The 11,429-nt window shown below is 39.3% G+C and overlaps 1 long non-coding RNA gene across 1 annotated transcript in view; it reads left to right on the forward strand.

The window, feature by feature from the left end:
• LOC147796157 (uncharacterized) overlaps positions 1-11,429 on the forward strand; it is a 32,054-nt gene extending 20,625 nt beyond the window's left edge. The window contains exon 7 of the long non-coding RNA XR_002599452.2: positions 98-11,429. This is a non-coding gene — a long non-coding RNA (uncharacterized LOC147796157). The remainder of the gene's footprint in view (positions 1-97) is intronic.

Genomic DNA, 11,429 nt, shown 5'->3' on the forward strand with positions numbered 1-11,429 from the left:
AATGATTTTTGGATACAAAGTACGCTAAGAATAAATTTTCTCTACTTAACATGATCATCAATAAACCATGCATCACCTTTTACATTCTCTTATATAGCTGAATGCATGCAGGGAGTCATGCAACTGCGTCTGCTCAAAGACAGTCAATGTCGTTCAAAGACAGGCTTTGAGCAACAGGGAGCTGCTTCTTAAGAACAATCGCCTTCTGTGACTTCTACCCAAAGAAAATGTCAGCAACAACCAGCCAGATTATTCTGTGCAGAGCACAGGCACATTTGCATAGCCCACCGAGGGTAAACTGGTACATATATGTGCATTTGAGGATTCATTACTTCCTCAAGAAAATCTCATGAGAATGTACAACTCTATTTCCAACTTTGCGTTAACTCTTGTGTGAGAGTTATTTTCAGAGGAAGAAATATTTAAATTCAACTGTAGGGGGTTAAAGAGCAAACAGGCATTGGATTCTGTCTGGCTAACTTTCGTGAAGGACACAATCGAGAAATATGCAACAGTACCAAAGAAAGAGTATGAGGAATTTTAGGTCAAGAAATTTGTCATTGCTATTGATGAAGGGTGCAGGAGAATAAGCAGAAAACCAAAGGGAAATAAGAAAAAAGTCTCCTTGAACAGTTTAGCATTTATTCCCTATATAAGGTGTATGGATTGATTATTTTTCTATTATTTTTGACGCCCATACATGTACTTCATTTGGATATTTTCTCGATTCGTAATTATTCTTATTTATTCCCCCTATAACATATTTGGATTGATTATTATGTACATGTACATGTATTACCTAATTTGAAAAATTTTTGACACCCAATTTTAATTTTAGCACTTGTTTAGAAATAAACGTGGATGTCCATAAAAATTTTACAACTTTCTGTAGTGTATTTTTCAAAATACAGATTAGCTCATTATGTCTCACCTATTACTGTCTGACATATTTGGCTTAATGGGTTCAGCAAACTGGCTGCATGGCTTTGCATCAATCAGTAGAGGCCTCACAGGGTTGAGAGAATGTAGTACTTCTTCAGGACCCAGACACCTAAAACTGTCTCGAGGGTAATAATTTGTGAAACCAGAAGGCCACAAGGAAATTACTGTTTAACCATGGTAAGTTAGGTGCTAAAAATGGCCACTTCGGCTTACAGTAGATTTTTGAAGGGGCAACACACAAATTAAAACTCTGCTGGTTTGATTGCTGCTTTTTACGACAGTTGTTTCTTAACCATCAAGCTGTTTCAGTCATTTGGCCTAGGGAATGGTTCCCTTGATCTGTGTCCGATATTTCCATTACACATGGAAGAGGAAACCCTTATGGATTGCTGAATTTTACGATAGTTTTCCCCCTATCGGCAAGCTGTTTCGGTAGCAGTAAGTTACCACTGGAATTTACAGGCGTTGGCTTTCGGATTGGTTTCCTGGGACTGGGTGCGACAGGTTTTCAACATTTCTTGTACACGGAAGAGGTTCTGAGATTGCAAGCAACTTTACCTAGCTGGCTTGCCGAGTCCCGAACAATTTGTGTTTATTGCTGTGGAGAAATATTTGGTTATTACGTGCATGAATACTGCGAGACTCTGCCTACAACGACGATTTGTGTTGACCCCATGCGAGCAAAATTATTGTTCTTGGCCCATTTACAGCGACTTTTTTCCCAAACCGTATTATCTGAAGCTGTAAACGACAAACCTTTTGTCCCGATTAGGGCATCATACGTTTTCCAAGTCTGTCAACGCCTTATCAGTGCACCTTTGTAAGAACTGCAACGTAATGTTGTTTCATCTCGCCGATCTCTGTGCCCCGGACATACTGGTAATAGTGGCGCCCTCTTTTGACTGGTTTTAGCCACTCGCACTGCACTCGCTGTGGTTATTCCGGACACGGAACGTCCGATTGCAGGGTAGGCATGGGGCCCTTATTTCCAGGCACACTCGCGCACCAGCCGACTCGTCCAGGTTCCGCAACACTTATATACACGCTTCACAAAGACACCGTTGGAGTTTTGAAGAATTCTGAAAACGGAACATTTTGAAAATGACCCGGTATCTTGTCTTGCTCAAGAAAAATCTACCCGGCAGCAAGTGGTTAAGTGTATATCCGAGTTGATCATGTTTTTCAACATTGGCCAGTCCGCGGAAAGAACGCAGTACATGTATGTATATGCATCTCTGAGTCTCGTGACATATTTCTCTTCAACAATAAAAACGTAAGTTTGGACAAAGCAGCAAAAGAGGCATAGTTTTGTTGAGTTGATAACAGTTACTGTTTTGAGGGATTATGATGAAACTGAGATTGAAAAGCCGTTTGGCCTAATTATATTGCCCATAGCCAGACATTTCATTTTCTTCAAGAAATGCATGATTCCAAAAATACAAGATATGGACTCGCGACAATAAATTTAAATCATGAATTTCAAGCTATCATTCACTGTCTGAATGGGAAGGGAAGCCGCATTTTCTAGTTATTCATTCAAAGTCTGAATTTTCCGTCAGTTCATGAGTACGTCACACATAATAAAAATTCTTATAACAGTACTTATATAGGGCTTCCCCCTTGCGTCCCGAAGCGCTTTACAAGTTAATCCAGTGAAGGAAACAAAGTTTTCAATTATGTGTTGTCAATATATATGTCAATATATAACATATATTACAGGGACCAATAATGATGATTTGAAAAACATATCAGTTATACAAATGAGTCTTCATCAGAGATTTGAAATCTGCTTCAGCTTGTGCAGTCTTGATGTATGTTGGGAGAGAGTTCCAGAGTGCTGGAGCCGAGAAGGTAAAGGACTGATAACCCTAGGACTTAGTGCGTGTCATTACTGGTGTGAGTTGAGATGAGGAGCAAGAACTGACGGTGTGACGGGTTGATAAACACGGGTGAGCTGGAGATATGATGGTGCACTTCCCTTGAAGCATTTGTATGTGAGAAGAAACACCTTGAATTTGATGCGTTTGGATGCAGGTAACCAGTGGAGTGAACAAAGAATTGGGGTGATGTGTTTTTTGGGGTGACGAGCACGTGACAAGTCTAGCAGCTGAGTGTTGAATTTGTTGTAAATTTGCAATTTGGGAATCAGGCAGACCAACAAGCAGACTATTGCAGCAATCAAGCTGGCACAAAATAAATGCATAAACCAGTCTCTATTTTTGTTATCGAAAATCTGAATTCTCGAGGCATTGGTTTGCTGGAAGTCTGAATTTTTGAGGAATTATTTCAAAAAGAGAAATTGGAAACTGGAAACTAAACTATAAACTGAAATCTGGAAATTCGAAAATAGTGGCGCTCCCAGACTTCTGCAAAGCTCATGTGCATATACTCAAAGTCTCAAGTGTTGTATAGAAATTAAGACTTGTTTTGAATTTTAAGATATCACAGTACTTGCTAGTTCATTAGTGTCATCACTCTTTGAAATGAAACAAAATATCATGGTTTGCACGCTAATCCCATTTCTGCATGTAAACCGTGCCTCATGAATAGTTTGTTAGAATTATAAAGAAGAACAGCCACTCAATCTAAGTGAGAGACAGCAATCGTACTCCTCATTGGGCTGGTTTTCACTTATGAGTTTATAAGTTTTTCTACCGATCTGATTCAGTTTGGTTCTCACATGTGCAGCGGTCACCCAACTCCAAAGTTAATTCGGACTGTGCGCCACCGGTATGGTGTGCTGTCTATCAAGGCAAGTTGCCACTTTGTGCAGTGCAAGCAGTGTTGCATTGAAACAACGCAGTGTGTCTGCATAATACAAGGTCAATGGGAATGCAGTGCGCCCATTCACTGATGCCCTGATTGCAAATCGGCTCTGTCGGCTGGCAGATTTTCACTGCATGAGGGCAGCATTCCAACAGCCACTACAAAAATCTCCAAAAGTTGCCAGCACTTTTGGAGATTCGAATTTTTTGACATACTTTTATTGATTTCTAATTAACGGGGACATTTCAGACAAAACAATTTCACAGTCTGATTAGTACTATTACCATCGTTATACCAGTTATGCTTTCGGATAAAAATCCAACAATTTTTTTCTGGGGGAATTACCAAAGTATGACCCAACATGTACCTTTAACTAAGTAAAGATCATCATCCAATTCAATTTTCAGGCAATTCAGACAAACTTTGCCTCAGAAATCTATTCAAAATTCTTTTTTCAGAATTGTTAACCTGTCGCCAGAGGGCGCTGGACAATTACATGATGTCATCAATAGATGATTTGAAGAATGCTATACCCCAACAGACTAACATCGTTGAAAACAACTTGATACCTATTATCACATTTAAACAATAAGCCCACTTCTGGTTTCGACCGAAAGGAAGGGTCATGTGATTTGACCCACACGTTCCTATGTCTGTGCCGACTACCAGCTTCAACACGTGGCGGTTAGTCTTGTTTCTAGGGGGAGATGGAAAACTTTGAGAATTGCTCATTTGGCCTTCAATTCACTCAATAGGTTGAGCAGAATTTGTTTCCTTTGTGGCAGAAATGAAGGATGAAAAGTAGTCTAAGATTTGTGTTTGGCAGAGTGAATGACGGTTATTATGGTGCATATCTCACAGACTCAAAAACGAAGCATCCACAACGAAACACTTGCAGCCGGCCCAAAACCACATGTCCATGCACCAATGGAGAGCGGTCGATGCATGCATGACTATTAGAAACATGCATGAACCCTGATCTCCACCTGGAGTGATGCCATTGCCGATCTCGCCAGCTGCTCTCTTTTATGAATGGTTTAGGTGTAGTTGTCAAACCCTGTTTGACTCTAAATAACTTTGGATCACTGATTTTATGGCAGATTTCACTGCCAAGGTTTTTGGGATTTGGGGAATTTTCCAAAAGCTGGTACCATGGGAATTTTCAAGTGCTTCAGCAATTGCTTGCATTTTGAGTTTTTTTATGGTAAAGGAAGAATAAATGTTGGGCTGAGGGCTGCATTATTTAGGTTTTTCAGTTCTGAGCAAATTTTTGTAATATGTGACAAAGTAGGCCTACTTTTTCCATGACAGTTTGCTTTGATTCTTGAAGATTAAACTGTGACATTGGTCCAGCGAAAGATTTTCTCGGAAGACATAAACAGTCCAAGCATGGGGAATAAAACACATTCCTCCATGCTCCAAGGAATGAGTTTCTGATTGGTGTTGATCTTTCAGATATTGCAGTTGAGTTTCCAATAAGAAATACAGGGTAATCAGAGACAAGGAATTTCATTGTGAGGAATTTGGCGTCTGGGAAAAACTCTGATGTAGTTTTCATCACGCACAATGTAGCACCCAAATGCTCAGCATGTTAAGGAGTCAAACTGGCAGGAAGCCAACAGTTGGCCATCGGTGTGCTTCAGACGAATGGGTTGCATTACTGCACGCTGTGCACGGCGCTGCGATGATTCTGCAAAGCATGTGGGCCACGTCTCATAATGGACTTCAATTTTTGGCAATGAAATTAAAGCCGCACGGTTTAGGTTCCTTTATTTGGTATAAAACCACACATTTCTTCAAAAATTGATTGATCGTTTTTAAGAAACGGGAGTCTTTTGGAATAGCTGGACGTTTCCTGGAATCGGATCTCAAGGCTATGGAATCAGCGGTGGTGTGGATTCAATTCCTCAAAAAAGGAGAATGGTGACTCCGATTCCTAATTTGGAATTGATTCTACCCGATTCCAGCATGGATTCGCCCAAGCCTGGTATAGAAACGTACTAAGAATCACACATAGTGAATGAATGACGTTCTGCCCTGTAATTCTTGGGTCGATGTTTTGGCTTCCATGATATTTAATAAATAAATAAATCTAGCTGAAATTCCTCAACTGTAAATTTTTTGAAAACTAATTTTGCACAAGAAGCTTCTTACATTTTACCTTTAAAAACAGCAATCATCTGAAAATGTGATATACAAAACTAAGAAAGGTACATGTACATGTACATGTAGCTCTTGTTAACAAGCGATCAGAAACAAAAAAAAAGTCTGGAACTGGAAAACTTGCCGTACTTAGGCGGACTTTTGTTTCTAACTGGCACGAAGCCTTGAATTTACATGTGTTACCACCGGCCAAGTTCCTAGCTCCAAATCACAAACACTTGGTATCAAGTCAGCATTCTTTTCCAGGACAGCGCCCACATGGCCAAAGGGGCATTTTATCATCAGTTTTGTTTTTTCATTTCGAATGGACGGCATTTTGTTTTGTGAGATTTGCAGGCAATTTAGAGATCTGGCAAACTTTCATTACAACGCATTCACATGACAACTTGGATCAAATATGATCGAATGAAGGCCAAGTTAGGCTACCCCTGAATCATATCTTGTTGCACGGTGGAGGCCGGTCGGACTTGAGCACAAGTCCGACTATGATCAGTATCCAATCAAAATTCGTTTTGCGTGGCCATTTATACATCATTCGCCTAATATAGAACGTAGCCTATGTTGCTAAGGAAAACCAAGAGTGTCTAATTTAAGTTAAATGTTCTGTCCACTATATTAACCCTAACACTCCTCAATCCTTCACCTGTTGGAGGACTGAGGAGTATTAGGGTTAAAGAGCATTATCTCAAGAAGCATGTGTGATAAAAGGAAATTATATGAATACGCAAATGACAAATAACTCAAAAAAGGCAAAATGCCATTGGGATGAATTATATATCAGATGATAGCTTAGGATGTGAGCAATTTGATAGCATACATGTATATAACTCCAAATCCCAAAAATGTGACATTATACACCTTTTTGTAGAGTCAGTCACATATGACGTTATTTAATGCCCAAAAAGGTGATAAGGAAAAGGAATGGAAGTTTCGCTCACCGTCCATGGCTGTTGAAGACATGTATAAAACACAGGGAAATATTAAATATTTAAAATTCCATCATAAATCAGGTGATGATTGCATGATGTCATGTTTTGCAAATGACCTTTGTTATAATACTTTAATGTGTGAAGTTTCAAATTCATCAACTTTGTTTAATGTGAAAAGAGGTGATTAAAAAAAGTACTGGAAGACGAAGAAAAACGAAGCCTTTTCCTCATAGTGCGCAATGCGGAAAAGCCCCCAAACAGACAAAGAAATTTTTTTATGAAACCAAAAGCTGTTTTGGCCAGTGTCCGAAACAGCTAAAATTTGTCCTTCAGTTGGCAACCAGTGCAATTCCATCAACAAAGGAGTATAATGACAGAATTTATTATCATGTTGAACCAACCTAGCCAACCAACCTAGCAGCTGTGTTTTGAACTTGTTGAAGCTTAATGAGTTGAATCTTTGGTAATTCCAAATACAAACTATTACAATAGTCCAGGTGATTGGTGACAAATGCATGAATCAAAGTGTTAAGAGACTTTTTGACTTAAATATTTACTTATTTGCCACAAGTTATGTATGTAGAAAAAAACTTGAGAAGCAGACTTTATTTGTTTGTCCAAAATTAGTTTACAATCAAACCAGATTTCCAAATTTTCAACAGAATGAGCTGGTTTAATAAAGAAATTACCAACTGGGATGTGAGGAATGTGCACCTTTCTAGTTGTTTTTTGGTCCCCAAAACCAACAATTCTGTTTTCTTGGTAACCTATCATGGCGTGACTGATCTCGAATATCCGAAATTCAATTTTCGGGAGTGGTAACAGCAGCATCTTGATTAAATGATTCATCAGGCTTAAAGGAAAGGTACAATTACATGTTGTCCGCATAGCAATAAATATTAACCACCTTGTGCCGGTTACATTCATCAGTGTTTATAATGATCTTTTTTTTCTGTTTTCAAATTTCTTTAAAAATGGCTATCTTCATTTACTGGACACTTACACCAACACGAAGGACTGTCTGGTTTCTACTCTAAGCTGACAGACAACATCTATTGATGCTGGAGTATTTCAGCCAGGCCTGCAGCCTTGTAAAAAGAGCCCAGATTGTGCAGTGTTATATAACTTTCTTTTGTTCACGAACCTGGCACAGTGCGCCGCTGACCTCTTTTCAATAGGGACCAGATTAGTGAGCAGGGGTACTGTGTGGCTCATCGCTGCGGTGGTGGAGTGCTTTTGTCCCTGGTGGTAATCCGCTTCCACTAAATGCCCCAAACCGTGGTATACTGTTTCAAAACAAGGCTGGATTATCTCCACCATTGAGAGTGGAATAATGTCGGTGATGCTCAACAGCCTGGTGTTTTGTTCCCAGTACGGTCTTTTGTTACAAGGCCCAGTTCCCATTGTCCAATTTCAGAGACCCCTGGCCACACATATTAACCACTTCATGCCAGGGTATTTTTCAATGTTGATGATGCTGGGCCGGCATGACTATCATTTTTTCCGTTTTTAAAATCCTTCAAAAATTCATTTAACGGTCGTTTATAGCCGCACCAAGTAATCTGTAGGCACTTCTCTAAGTTGACACCCAAGTATTTCAGCCAGGCCTGCAGCCTTGTAAACAGAGCCCAGATTGTGCGGTGTTATATAACTGTCTTTTGTTCACGAACCTGGCTTAGTGCACTGCTGACCTCTTTTCAATGGGGCCAGATTAGCGTGCAGCGGTGCTCTGTGGCTCATCGCTGCGGTGGTGGAGCACTTTTGTCCCTGGTGGTAATCCACTCGCTCTCAATGCCCCAAACCCTGGTATATGGTTTCAAAACAAGGCTGGATTATCACCACTTTTGAGAATGAAAAATATCGGTAATGCCCAGCAGCCTGTCTTCTGTTTGGAGTACGGTCTTTGGTTACAGGGCCCTGTTTCCTTTGTCCGAGTTCGGAGACCCCGGCCACCCATATAAACCATACGTCTCCAATCCCGGAGTCCCCCGCAGGAAGTGGTTAACACACTGTGACTGAAACCGGAGTCCCCGGCGGCAAGTGGTTAAGAAGATGGGGGCTGAATGATATCAGAAAACACTAGATGCATACAATGTAAATAACAGAGGACCCACATGTAAACAGGACTCTTGTGGAACCCCATATGTTACATGTATATCAAACCCATCAGAATATTAATTATGTATAAAAGCATTTTGATTGCATCCTCACAAGTAAGATTCAAACCAAGCCAGTGACACCAAACTTACATTTAATCTGATTCATTCAACAGAATATCATGATTGACCATGTCGAAGGCAGCACTTCAACAAGTAACACTAGCAAGACTATAATTGATTATTGAGTTTCATGCAAATATTGTATTGAATACGTAACAAAACCATTTCTGTAACTAACATTTTTTGATAAGTAGATTTAAATGGTTGATATAGACCATTGAGGGTGAGATGATTGTGAAACTGTTCAGTACTGCCCTCTTAACCATTTTTGACAAAAGAGGAAGATACTAATAGGACTTGAATTTTCTGGGGTTAAGTCGACATCAACTTGTTTACAAATCGGAGTAACGATAACATTTTTCCATGTGTCAATGAATATGTCCCTTTCCAAATATCTATTAATAATTTCAGTAATGATTGGAAGTAAAACACCTACACAATCAATGACTAAACCTGTGGGGGCTGGATCAAGATAAGCGGCCAGTTTAGCACAGAATTCTTTAACTTTCTGATATCAACTTCAACTAATGATGAAAAAGCTCTAAATTCAACAACGGGAACATTTATATTGCGCACTTCAAAAAACAATGTAGTTGACACAGGAAACGTTAAACCATTCAAAGTTTTGTGAATATTGCTCATTTTCTTAACAAAAAATGCCCAAAGTCATAAGCTGTAAAAGTACTGCTCATCAGTACTTTTAGCAATTAGACCATTAAGCAATCTTTATTGTATTATATTAAGTGATATTAAACAGCAACCTAGTGTCATGACAATTGTCATCAATAACTTTTGACTAAAATCCAAGCCTAACCCGATGTAACAGGTTATTAACATAATTACGACAGGATAAACATAGCCAGGTCTACAGGCAACTTTGTACCATGTCTCTATACTGTACATGCTTCCACGCTTGTCTCTATACGCTTCCACATTCCCGTTGCCTCTTTTCAAAGTGGGGACTATTGTGAAGCTGGTGATTATGATGCAAATTCAGTCATTTCATTTCTGGGCTACACACAAAGGCCAATCGCCATATATACAAGAGCAAGGGTCTGCCTTCTTTCACCAGGTTCGCTCCAGCGTGGGCTGAGAATAATAGCTGAAAAGTGGGCTGAGGATCTCAATTTTTACGGTGGCTCTTACCATCTTCCGGCGCGAAGGGGTTAAACAAGTTTGTCATGATATTGTCTTGTACCACAGTTTTTTGAGAATCTGCACAAATTTTGCGTCCAGCCTACAGTGCTAAAAAAAAACAGAGAAAATCACATTTAAGTGTAGAGTTATGTTATATACATGTATATACATGGATGTGAGTAATAACTGGCATTGGTCTCGGAAACTCTGGCCTTGGTTTTGGCCTCGAATAGTAGCGTCTCGGTCTTGGCTTGGAGATCCAGGACTTGGACTCGGCCTTGGCCTCGGAGGTTGTGGACTCAACCCAACACCTGTTGTTAACAGAAATGTACAAAATCAAAACAAATAATTTTTGGAAATTAAGTAAACTGAAATGAGAACATTTGACCTTTGAAATATCCAGGACAACTAAGACAGTAAATAAATCAATAATTAAGTAAAATTATTTGGTATGGAATCTCACCTAGGAGCAGAAGCGTAATACAACAAATCTTGCTTTCGCAAGAGGGTACCCGTGAGAAATATCTGGATATTGAAGTAAATATATGCACAGTATAAAGAAATAAATAATAAATAGAAAATTTCATGGGTGTAAACAAAAAAACATTCAAAGTTAAGAATTCATGAACTAAGTGATTAACACGTTGACTGCTACGCATAATTTCAATGGGGCGTTCTCATTTGCCAAGCGTTGTACGCATGCGCACATATTTTACTGGTATCTTTCAGGTGTCTGTTTAAACATGAGCATTTTTACGGATGTATACCCTCCACACTGCCCACAGCATATTTGTTGTGTTTTTTGGTGATGCCAGTGTATTCAATTTATGTCACAATAGCCTTTCAATTCTTATTAGTATACTCGTACATTGTACATATAGTGGTGGAATCTGTGTTAAACAGGATCTTTTCTGGGAGCAGAGGCCTTACGCCATGTCTCACTTTAATAAGCAAGAGGCTACCGCCAATCAGACTGTGCACTCCTTGCAAGGTATTGCACATATTTCTTAGTACTTTGGAAAAAAGAGCAAAACAACAAAAACCCATGTGAAGAATAAGGCGCAAGCATAAAAGACCAAAAACGTGGACAATAATAGCCAGGCAAAACGTTTAGTCCAGTTATTTGAAACAGCAGTGCATTTTGAAGGATAAGGATTGTTAAAACAATGTCTTGCACGGACCCTTTACATGTAATTTCTTATGAAATGTTCTGTGAGTGTTGATCAAGCTTTCTAAAACTTGCGAATAATTTCATATAAAATTTCTGATGTTA

This window comes from Acanthaster planci, linkage group LG18 (assembly GCF_054643075.1).
Source record: "Acanthaster planci isolate LZ-2023a linkage group LG18, COTS_SCS, whole genome shotgun sequence".
In the NCBI taxonomy this organism is placed as follows: Eukaryota; Metazoa; Echinodermata; class Asteroidea; order Valvatida; family Acanthasteridae; genus Acanthaster; species Acanthaster planci.